The sequence below is a fragment of the Rhinolophus sinicus genome, chromosome 18 (genome assembly GCF_057876585.1).
Source record: "Rhinolophus sinicus isolate RSI-liver-muscle chromosome 18, RSI-T2T, whole genome shotgun sequence".
NCBI classification, from domain to species: Eukaryota; Metazoa; Chordata; class Mammalia; order Chiroptera; family Rhinolophidae; genus Rhinolophus; species Rhinolophus sinicus.
The window spans coordinates 108,110,815-108,123,678 of NC_142518.1; the positions used below are offsets into that span (position 1 = coordinate 108,110,815).

Sequence of the window (12,864 nt, forward strand, 5' to 3'; positions counted from 1 at the left end):
TCACACAACTCCGCTGCTGCCAGCATCGTGTTCCTCATACTGGGTTGCCACTAGAATATGCATATATAGAATGGTTTAAAATTCTTTTCTCAATATAGTAGCACAAAAAAATTTGCATGAGGCTTGTAACAACACCGACAACAAAAACAATCAGGGCAGCACCGCTCCCTCCTAAGTCTGCGTCTCTGGAGCAGCCACTTTTTAAGCTGTGTTAGCTATTGCTTTTGATATTTACCTTCATATTTTATATAGTATATTTATACTGGTATTACTTGATTCATTATTTTAGGTGTTTGTTGACTTCCTCTGATGGTAGATGGGAATCTAGCTGTCTCGTAGCCTATTGTCAGTCAGACTTGGTTAGTTTATGTTGCAAAGCGCTTGTAATTACCAGTGGCTTTACACAACAAAAGTGTATTTCTTGCTCATGCTACATGTTTAGCATAGTTGGGCAGGGAGCCTCTGGCTCATGTCAGTCCTCCAGGCTGATGGAAGCTCCATCTTAACACCTGACTGCATGATCTTTGCAATAATGGCAACTGATAGGGTGATGGGGCTCTCGAAGTTTCTGCCCACTTATGATGCAAGTCCGTTTCACTCACATTCTGTTGATCAATGCAAATCATGTGGCCACACTTAATCTGGAAGGAGGCCAGGAAGTGCAGTCCTACCATATGCCTGAAAGGAGATGCCCTGGAATATCTGGGAAGAGCCCTAATAACTGCTATAGAGCCCCCTCCATTTTCCCTCCCCTATTGCCCCAATATAAGTAAATCATATATTTTTTTCAAAATCAGTATTCGATGCTTATATTATTATAGCTTGACAGAGATTGTCCACTGCCCAGCCAATGGATTGTGTTTACATGTCCTTGTTAAAATAATATTTTCCCCCTGGGGTCAGTAATTAATATGTATAAAAATATAATAGATGCAAAGTTTTCTTCTATTTCTGCACCATCTCTATTTTCTCTGGGTTCCCTTCTCCAGTTTGTTTGATTTGGCCTCTCTCATGTGAGAGGCTTTCCTCAAATGTCTTTTAATCCTTGGCTATCTATTCATATTTAAAAGTGGAGCCCTCAAACGCTGATTGGAAGTTTTGGATGGAAAGGCAGAGCTTGTCAACTAGTGAGCTTTACTATAGAGAGAGATTCAGCAGCAACTGACTTCATTGGAGGACATCCAAATGCCAGGATATAGAGGAATTTCCTCTAGTGACCTCTACTTATTTAAAGATAGAATCCTTTAGTCTGCCTGCAGGTATGATGGGATTTGGAGTAGGCTGGCTGGTTCTTGCCATTCCATATATAGACTTTCACTTGATCCCTCCATTTTCTGGCACATGCCTCACACCACCGTCTACTATACCTGACGTTCCTAGTGCCCTGAGTGTGGTTGGTGCAGTGTCTTCAGAGAGTACATCTCTTGTTTCCTGGGAGCAAAAGGGGTGGATAGAACAATTACCTGGCTAGCTGCATGGGATGAAGGAAACGGGGCAGTCTGCTCCTCCTTATACGGGCTTTGAATTCCTATTTTCCTGTATCTTACCCCTAGCATCTATGGTACCTAACATTTCTAAATCCTAAGTCTTCCCAGGATTCTTTGGGGGCTAACTGGCTCACTTTTTTTGGAAGTGTTTTTTTATTAGTTTCAGGTGTACAAAACAATGTAATAGACATTTACACCCCTCACTAAGTGATAACCCCCCTCCCCCAATCTACTACCCCTCTGACATGGTATATGGCTGTTACAATTCCTGGACTCTATTCCCTATGCTGTACTCCTCATCCTGTGACTATATGTATATTAAATTATAGTTGGCATTCCATATTGTTCAGCTTCAGGTGTACAGTGCAGTGGTCAGACATCTACACCGTCCATGAAGTGGTCTCCCTAATAAGACAAGTGCCCATCTGATACCCTATAAAATGTTTACAACATTATTGATTACATTCCCCAAACTGTCTTTCCTATCCCCGTGGCAATATTGTGGTTACCAGTTTGTACTTTCTAATCCCTTTACCTTCTCCCTCATCCCCAACCCCCTCCCATCTAGCAACCATCAGTTTTTTCTCTATATGTCTGAGACTACTGTGTTTCCCCCAAAATAAGACCGGGTCTTATATTAAGGTTTGCTCCAAAAGACGCATTAGGGATGTTCGGGGATGTCATCCTGAAAAATCATGCTAGGACTTGTTTTCCGGTTAGGTCTTATTTTCAGGGAGACATGGTCGAGTCCACAGTGGCTCACTTTTCATTGCCATCTCCTTCTATGGGCAATCATGTCATAGCTCCTCCACTCTTCTAAATTGATATACATTCCTCCATTCACTTCCCATCTTCAAAAAATCTGTTGACAGTTCTCATCCCTAAGGGTCTACTTTCCTGTTCTCCGAGTCTATGTGGACCTATACTGCTCTCTTCTTTCTCTCGTTGTTTTCTATTATAATTCCTTTACTGTTGTTTTAATGGGGCTTCAGGAGAGAAATAATTACATGTGGTCAATCTGCCATGTTTAACCAGAAGTCAAGCTGTGGAAGAATTTTTAAAACATAGTTTTCTTTACCTCGTGCTAAACTAAACATGGCCTTAAAATACGCCCTTGGTCTTCTAAATAAAAATAGCTTTGTACTTGGATGGGTGACATGCTTTCACTAACAAATTTTAAAGACAAAACATGAATGTTGATGGAAACTAAAATGTGTTCAGCACGTTCTGACGGTGAGCATGGTAAATAAATAAATGAGACAATCAATAAGGAAAGGGAAAGACGCTATGATGTATTCTCAATTTCCTACTTCAGATCCTCTCTTTACCCTTCTCTACCCTGCTCTGGGCCCCTGGAGGCTGACTTCTACAGACTATATCACCTAGGCTCCCTTGCCCTCTGGCTTTCAGTGGGTTCGGCCAATGGGCGAGATCCGTGGGGGAGGGAGGAGCATCAGAGAGTTGAGAGGAAAGAGAGGACTGGGTATTTATTTCTCCAGCTCCCTCTCTGCCAGGACACATTTGGCAGTGATTGTGTTTCCTCTTCCTTGTACCACACCGTCTGTTGGGTTGTCCTTTTCTGAAAGCCTCCGCTTTTACCATGTTCTGCTCTCCTTCCCACTTCAGGCCTAAGGATGGCACAGCTTCTCCCTGTTGCCCAATTGCTTGTCCCCTTCACCCTGCCCACACCTTCAGTTACACCTTTTGAATGTGCTCTGTTTCCTGCCAGGACCCTGGCTGGTACAAATGCTATAGTAGAGTTATCTCCTCACCGTCTAGGTGCTTTTGGACAAAGTGCTTCACTTGATGGGCCATGGATTCTGTATCTGAAAAATGCCGAGGTGGCAAAGTGTGGTCTGGTCTCTTGTCTGAGAGCCCCCTCCAGTAGTTCCGCCATAGGCACTGTCCATTGGCAGTTCTAGCTCCAGTTCTGTCCTTCTGACTTGATGGACCACTGTGGATAATCCTGAGTGGTGGATGATCACGACACAATTCCCTTCTTCCTTTGGGAGGCAGTTTGCTGGAGTTAAAAGAGTACAGACTTTGGAATCAGATCTGGGTTCAAATTCAGGCTCGGCCACTTTCTTACTGAGTTACGTTGAGTACATTAGTAAACCTCGCTAAGTCTCAGGTTCTTCATCTTAAGATGAGGGAATATGATGGACGCTATTAGTTACCTACCCAGTAGCCATTTCCTTCTTCTTTGTTAAAATAATGCTGATGTTTATTAGGTCGGAGCTGAACTTTTACTTGGGTGTTTTGATACTTGCAGCTTGTGGTAGATGTTGCCAGTGTGAGTATTTACTAACATCTGCTTTTCTCCTCCTGGGAACATGAAAGACTAACTTCCAAGCCTTCTTGTAGTGAGGCGGGGCTATGTCATTAAGTCTGGTCAATGAGCTGTGAGGGGAAAATGGCCTGTGTCACTTCTGCGCTGAAGCAGAGAAGAGCACGTGTGCAGTCTCCATGGGCTCTCTTCTCCCTGCTGTGGCAACTGGGAACCGTCCTCAGGGTGGAGCCTCCATGGCTTGGGGCCCCTGAGTGAGTGTGCGGAGCACAGACCCTCGTCACGTGCCATGAACACGTGACATGAGTGACAAGCGAACTGTTGTAGTGTTAAGCCAATGGAGTTTTGCTTTTTTAACTTATGTTTCCTGTTACAGTTGGCATACAGTATTATGTTAGCTTCAGGTGTACACCACAGTGATTAGACATTTATATCACTTACGAAGTGATCACCCCATAAGTCCAGTACCCATCTGACACCAAGCCAGTGCAGTTTTGAAATTAATTTGCCAGTTAATCCATAGCTGAAAGCATCCTTGTAGGCATAGGACACTGTTTTCCTTGAAGGGTTGTATGGATCAGATTTTCTGGGTTATATTCCTAGCTCTGTCCTTTATTAAGTTGTATGACTTTGGTCAAGTTACTTAACTTGTGTGTGCCTTGGTTTCCTCATCCATAGCACAAGGTTCCTAATACCTCCTCCCTCATGGAGTCTGCATGGATAATGAAGAAATGAACATACATGAAACCCTTACAACAGGGCCAGGCAGGCGTAAGTGCTATTCAGTGTTCGCTGTCAGAGAGGATGTATTTGAGAGTGTCCAGCAGTGTGTGGCTCTCATCAACAACTGTCGCTGGGACTTGTATTGCTGTTGTAAGAATTACAATGATCCATGGAAAGTCTTGGCATGTCGTGGGCATTTAGAACAAGGTCCCTATTATTTGGTGATTGTGCTTTTGTACTTACATCTAGATAGATGCCCCTCGTCTGTTAGTTATCTTCGAATGATAGAAGCCTTGCTCTCTAAGACTTCCCTTACAACGCAGGCTGTATTTAAGTGTTTGGATTTCAAAGGACATTCCTGAATGCAAAGTAAAGAAGACATTGAAATGGCAGTAAAGCCTTTGTTAAGCAGAGGAGGTACTAATCAGAAGTGGTACTATCCATAAGTGTGAGGGCACAGCCATCTACAGAGAAGCTCCACTCATGAGAATCCTCTTTTGGTTAATGAGTATTTGACTGCATTTTTCATCCAGAGTCCTTAAGCACTGTCGAACCGCACTCTTCAGTTTGCAGGTGAGGAAACTTAAGCCCAGGGAGGGAAGGGGCTGCTCTGGGATGATACAGCCAATAGCATAGGCAGGACTGGAGCCAGATTTTTGGACCCCAAATTCAGTGCTAGGTAGAAAAGGCCAGATTTGGTTTTTTAACATTTGTGCCCTTTGGAAACTAACACTGAACAACCAAAACTCTGGGCTTGATGAGAACATTAAAGTATTTCTGCTTTCCACTCTGTCCTTTGCATGGCTCATCATTATTTTGTTGGTGCTGGTGAGCTCATGCCTTTGAATACATCGGAAGTGACTTGATTTTTCTCTCTCCTTTGATGTCTAGTCATCGGCTGCAAGAGTGTCCTGTCCATTCTAGCTTTTGGATGGGCTGTGCAGCAAATCACCACCTACTTTGCTTCTTAGCCAACTAGAGGAAGGCAGAAATGAAAGAGGCCTGCCAGTATGTTTCCTTGGACACAAACACAGGAGGGGAGTTTCTGCGGAGCAACTAGTCTCCCCCCATTTTGGATTTCGGTGAGGCAGGTAGTTGAACCCTTTGAGGAAGTCTGGGTTTTCTCTGTCTCGGGAAATTACTGATAACATCAGAGCCAGAAGGTGAGTAAAATGGAAAAGAAAATTCATAAGAGTCACGCCAAGATTCAGATTGCTAGCCCCACCCAATTCTCCCCCAGTTCTCCTTTCAGCTGTGACTGGCTTCCCAGGAAGGAGAAAACAATAGTCTACTGATTGAATTTCTGTCTAAACTTCAGGCAATTAAAGGTGAGGGAAGTAAAACCTAGTTACATTTAGAATCAAAGTCCATATATCTCCATTGGGAGGCATAGTCTGTGTGTATACTTTGCAAGAGGAGCCTGGTTCTGAAGCGAAACTTGGAAATGCATTTGTTTGGGTAATTATTCTCTTGCTCAAAGTTTCTAGCTGGTCTTTCCAGGAAAGTGCAAAGGTCTTACAGTAAAGAGAAGAAAAAGCAGATTCATTGTGACTGGACTGAGTCCATATCGTGAGAACTGGAAAAAACTGAGATCTTGGGATAAAGGGAAAGCTATTGGACAGCTGGTCGGGAACATGGGGTAAAAACTCAGTCGTTCCTTTCTGACACGTGCCCCCTCCTTCCACCCCATGCAAAGAGGTTAAGTGTCTTAGGGACCGTATTATTTAGAAAAGTACACTCATTTATCTGGAGCTCTCTCAATGTGTAACAAGCGGCCCTTGGAAGTCACCGTTTTCTTTCTCTGCCAGGCCTTGCTCCTACCCTTCCCTCTAGCACGCGTTCCTTTGACCAGTGAATACATGCGAGAGGTCCAGTTGATTGTGCACACACAGTGGCGGCCCTGTGGGTGTCATGGTGACTAAAACAGTGCACCTCTGATGTACTGCTGTGCCATACACCAGCCTCAGAACTTCCCAGCTTGGTGCATCCATCGTTTTTACAATATTCCATGACTCAGGAATCCAGGCTGGGCTCAGCTTGGTGATTCTTGTTGTCAACAGAGATCACTCACCGGTGTTCAGCTGGAGGATGGACTGGTCTGGTGAGCCCATCACAGCACTCACACGTCTGGTGCAAGGATGGCTGGCAGCCTAGGCTCAGCGAACCCTGTCAACCAGAGCACCTACCTACCTATAGCCTTACAGCATGGTGAGCTCAGTGTGATGGGAGGTCTTATGTGGCAGTTCAGGCCTCCAAGAGCTAGTGTTTCAGTGACCCAGGATGGAGATACCTGGCCTTTTCTGACTGAGCCTCTGATGTCTCAGAATGTCACTTCCGCTGCGTTCTCTTGGTTTAACAAGACGCTGAGGGCCAACCCATATTCACAGGGAGGGTGATTAGAATCTATGTCTCAATGAAAGAAATAACTATGGCTTGACAGCTATCTTGAACATCGCAGACAGACAGCTGCTCTCCTCGAGGAGATTATCTGCTATTGGAGCAGGAAGCAGACTGGTCAGCAACTACTAAAGAGGCCCAGCCCCCCTTGAAAAAGTGACTGGAAAGCCTGTTGAGTTGTACAGTGAATCCTCTTTCATAACTATGCAGCAGAGGGCCTGGGGTTGTGCTCTCCTGGAGGGTTCTTAGCATTGAACCTCCTGCTCAGCAGTCCCTCTCATGCCACAAAACAACCAACTCTGCTGGCTAACACACATTCACAGGGCATGGTGGACAGCCTTATGTCCACACACAGCTGCTTCCATCATTCTCATTGGTTAAAATACAATTGTTTGACCCGAGGGTTTGCTAAGAACTTACTAATTATTCAGAGTTGTTCAGTCAGAATGTTGACATTGTTGTTCCATCCACCAGGACACTTTCCCCTCTCCTTCATTTTGCTAATTCCTACTTACTCTTTTTTAATTATTTCTTTTTTTCAGTTATAGTTGACATTCAATATTATTTTATATTAGTCTCAGGTGTACAGCATAGAGGTTAGACATTTACATAATTTATGCAGTGATCCCCCCGATTGGTCTAGTACCACCTGGCACCATACATAGTTGTTGCAACATTATTGACTATATGCCCTGTGCTGTACCTTACATCCCCGTGACTATTTTGTAACTACCGATTTGTACTTCTTAATCTCTTCCCCTTTTTCACCTAGCCCCCCCAACCCCTCTCCCCATATCTGCAGCCCTATTTTCACTGCAGCACTATTTACAATAGCCAAGATATGGAATCTACCCAAGTACCCATCAATAGACGATTGGATAAAGAGGAGGTACATCTATACAATGGAGTATTACTCTGCCATAAAGAAGAATGAAATCTTACCATTCACAACAGTATGGATGGAGCTAGAGGGTATTATGCTGAGTGAAATAAGTCAGACTGAGAAAGACAAATACCATATGATCTCACTTACATGTGGAATCTAAAGAACAAAATAAACGAACAAAGGAAACAGAAACAGACTCATGGATACAGAGAACCACTTCTCTCCTTATTCTTTAGAATTAAATATGAGGAGCTGTATGCCAGATTCTCTCTGAGAGAGCTACAGGTACTGGGGTGATTCAAACTGATACTCATTCCCTACAGACATGGATCTCCCAGGTGAAGGCAGATATTTAAAGAATCATTGCAAATGCTTTAAGTGTTCCACCAAAATACCCAACATGTCTGAGTCGCACAGATAGAGATTGGGACTGTGCCATTGTTTCTGCTGTTGCCATGGTGCTTGGCATATAATAGCACTTCAATAAATATGTATTAAGTGCAAGAGTGAATGTCGATGGTCCATTTGTTGAACACGTGGATAAAATTATGGTGATGGCAGAATGTTATTTCTCTTACTGTTAGAGCCCCCCACCTAAGATTTTTCCAGGCTGGACTAGGATCCCTTTCTTTAAGGAACAATGGGGGCAATGCCAGCATCTGGGCAGTTCAACCCCTTTCTTGCCAGCCAGATATGCTCGCCTCTGCTCATCCCTGGGTCAGTCTGATGTCTGGGGCTGGAAGGTGTTACCTCTTACATCAAGGTTTGTTCTTCTCCCCGGTTCATCTTTGACTTCAGCCATCATGACCCTGTTGATAGATGAAGCTCAGGGTTGATGGTTTCCTGCTGCCCATGTCCTATCTTTTGGAATAAATTCTGGCAGCCTTTAACTTGGCACCATGTGACCTAGACATACCTTGCCCTCTACCACCTTCTGGTGGACCTCGCTGACAGCTATATCGATCCTTTCTAGTAGCCTCTCCTTCCAGTACTGGCTTTCGCTGCACTGAATATGGTTTCTAGATCCCAGGTTCTTAGAACAAAAAGGGCATAGTCTGTGGAATAAGACATAATTGGTTTTGAAAGGACTGTTTTACTTTCTAGTTTTATCCCTCTGAACCTAATTTTCTCATTTATAAAAATGGGGATAATAATCATGACCTGGAAGAGTTGTTTTAAGTGTAGTGCCTGCCATGTAATTACTGAGAAAATAGTTCCCACCCATGTTCCGTCACAGTGTATTAACATTTGTATTCGAAGCAGACATTATTGATGCCTTTCCTTTCGGTATGTTATTTACTTTAGGGTGTTTTCCTAGATGGCAATGGTGATTTGCTTCTAGGGCTGGTTTTGACCACACCATGATCAGACCTTCTGGACTCTATAGTCACATGGCATGTATTATATCTGTCACTGAGATGAGGTTGTCATCATATAGGGCATACGTGGCCATCACAATTTCAATGCCCATTGTTACAATAGAGTTCAGAAAAAGTTAGCAGACCTTTTGCAAGAACCTATGCTTAATGTGTACTAAAAGACCTAATTATCAAAGCAGTCGTATTAGTCAGGATTCTCCAGAGAAACGGAACCAGTAGGAGGAGTTCCATGATCTACCATCTGCAAGCTGGAGACCCAGTAATGCCGGCGGGATAGTTTGCAGACCTGAGAACCAGAAAGCCAGTGGTCTAGATTCCAGTCTGAGTCTGAAGGCCTGAGAACCAGAAGAAGATTTCTATCTCAACTCCATCAGTCATAAAGAGATGGAATTCAACCTTCCTCTGCCGTTTTGTTCCATTCAGAGCCTCAAAGGATTGGATGAGGCCCACCTATATTTGGGGAGGGCCATCTGCTTTACTCAGTCTACCAATTCCAATGCTAATCTCTTCCAGAAACACTCTGACAGACACACTCACAAATAATGTTTAATCCCATCTCTGATCTCTGAAGGCCCAGAGAGTTGGACACATAAAATTTAGGCATCACACTGCCAGAAAACCTCGTTTGCTCTGTCTCACCTTCTGTCCAGCCAGGTATTTTCATTTACACCTGTAGTCACCCAGCGCAGGCTTGCTTGGAATTAATGCAGCATGAAAGGAAGGGAATAAATACAGGTACCTGCCATTTGGACAGCACTACCCTCAGGGTCAGGGTCAAAGGGCCTTGCCTTGTTCTCTGGCCTGCCTTGTTTGCTTAGGTCAGGAAGCCTTGCCGGTTTTCCGGCCCTTGAGGATCTTGTGCTGTTCCTTCAACATCTTCACAGTGGCTGACTTGTCTCCTTTTTCTATGCTTTTCTTGTTGTTGTAAAATAAGACATACATGATCAAATGCAAATAAAATAAGTGTGTTCAGTGAAATGTAAGCCCCTCTCTCCTATATGATCCCATGTTCCCTAGTTCCCTCCTCTAGAGGCAACTGCTCCAGCCAGCGTCCTGTGGTTCCCTCCAGAGTGAGTCTGCACACACACAGGCATACATGTAGATATTTGCATGGTCTCGGGGCTTCCCATCCTGCTTTGCCCACCAGTTTGTGTGACCCTTTGCTTCCCGTTCATTTTTCTGGTGCCGGTCCTGTCTGCCACCCTCTTTCGGCTTCATCATTCTCTACTTCTCACCTGCTCTCAGCCTGCTGCCCTGACCTGGGAAGACCCTAATCTGGAACAGGAAGAAGTAGAATTCATCATTTAGAAAGATGAAAGCATTTCTAGTTTCTATTTCCATTCTATATTGTCTAACCCTGCAAAATTAAATTACTCCTGTTCATCTGCTACTGACTCACTGGATTCTGTGAGCAAGGCATTTGCATTTTTCTTTACAACAACATCTTTCTCCTCAGGATGCTGTGGCAACTAATGTTTTAAAATTCTCAGAAAAAGTCATAATAATAAAACCTTTCCATTCTAAGCATCTAAAAATTAAATTGAGACCAAAGCATAGAGAAGTATTATTAAAGAAGCTAAATAGTTTACAAACTCAACCATGCCACATTGAAGATTAAATCCAAAAGACTGGGAATTCATTTAGGGCTCATTTGCATTTTGTGTTCCCAGGCATGGACACGTCCACAGTTCACCAAATGCATCACCACATAATAAGATGTGTTGAAGTATTTAGAAAATAGTAGCATCACACAGATAAAGAAGCTACTCATTCTATCTGGGGAGGTATTGAAAACCTACGGAATGCTGGGTTAGACTTTGATGGCCAAATGGGAGTTTTTCAGGTCAATAAGAGAGGGGTGGGCCTTCTAAGCAGAGGGGGAAATAGAAGAAGAGTGCACAATTGCAAACATATCCTGGGATATTCTGACAGCGGTAGGCAGTCCGTTTTGACTAAGGTTTGGAGTGTATGGCCGGAAAGACAGGCTTGAGACAGGCCTTGAAAGACTTCCATTCTATGCTAAGAAAACTGGGGGATTTTTTTCCTATAAAATAGGAGGGCACTGGAGCATTTTAAGAATGGAAGTGACACTACCAACTTTTTACTTTAGATTGTTCTGGCAGCAATGTGGAAATTGGATGGAGGGAGAGAGACTAGAAGCTGGGATACCAGTTAGCAGCTGTGTTAGTCCCAAATGAGAAAGAATGGGGGCTTTAACTAAGGCAGGGACAGAGAGCAGGGTAAATTTAGATGACCTGTCTGCCTTATGACTTTATATACGACTATTTGAGGTGGGTGTGGAAGGCAAGTGAAGGACATGAGAGGATTGACGAGAGGGATAGAGGGTAGAAATGAACCCATAAAATTTCAGAGTTGGAAGGGGCATGAAAGATCAGCTAGCCTCGGCTAAATACCTTTGGTTGCATCCCTACAAGTGACAGTCTAGTCTCTTCTGTGAATACCTCCAGTGACAGGGCGCTCCTTATATCTCAAGGCAGCTTACTTCATTTTCAGGTTGTTCTATTAGAAAGTTCTCTAGGCTGCACCAAAATCCATCCGCTAGTATCTTCTACTATTTGGCTCTAGATTAAACTCCTTGGGGCACCCCATCTTCTTTATCCATTCATCTATCGATAGACATTTAGGTTGTTTCCATATCTTGGCTATTGTAAATAATGCTGCAGTGAACATGGTACATATATCTTTTTGAATTAATGTTTTCATTTTCTACAGACAGATACCAGTAGTGGACTTGCTGGATCACATAGTAGCTCTATTTTTAATTTTTTTTTTAAGAACCTCCATTCTGTTTTTCATGGTGGCTGCACCAATTTACAATCCCACCAACAGTGCATGAGGGTTCATTTTCCCCACATCTTCACCAACACTTGTTATTTTCTGTTGTTTCCGTAACAGCCATTCTGACAGGTGTAAGAGGATCTGAATAGACATTTTTCCAAAGACGTACAGATGGCCAACAGGCACATGAAAAGGTGCTCAACGTCACTAATCATCAGGGAAATGCAAATCAGCATCACAATGAGATACCACCTTACATCTGTCAGCATGGCTACCAGAAGTTATTTACAAGGAAGTATCCATTACCAATTTGTTTAAACATCAATGGAACAACCTCAGTAGGGGTGTATGAGTGATTTTTTTTAAGCCCATTTAAACTCAGTTATAGACTGTATTTCCCAGAAAATGTGTACCCATAAAACGTACCAAATCTGAAGAGCAAATTAACATTTGAGAGAAAAGAGTATAGAAAACCTGCTAAATTCCATTTAAAAAATGGGCCTAGGTCTATTTTCAGTCCTACAAGATAGCCTGCCATTACAAACCCGTGCCATAATTTATACAATATTGATTTTATTGTCACAGCTTTGGAAATACTCTGTCATGTATATTTATGATGGCCCATAAATGTTCAGAATAACATTTGGACACCAAACCACTATTCAGAGTCAAGGAAATAGGGGGCTGTGTAGAGAGGTTAGGGCCCATTAATGGGCCAGTATGTGGACCGGAGAAACCTGCCTAAGACAACTTCTCTTGAAAAGCAAACAAAAGAAGCCCTCAAATAATAGGAGTTCAAAATGAGAATTCAAAAATGGAAAGCTGTGTAACCTGAGGTGATGAATCCATTTGAAAGCCCTCATTTTGTCTTGCCCAGGAATCCTCAAATGGTATATGTGTCAAAGC

General features: G+C 43.2%; 1 non-coding gene across 1 annotated transcript in view; it reads left to right on the forward strand.

Moving 5' to 3' along the window:
• Positions 1-12,864, forward strand: part of LOC109459202 (uncharacterized) — a 224,685-nt gene that overhangs the window by 47,903 nt on the left and 163,918 nt on the right. The window lies entirely within an intron of this gene.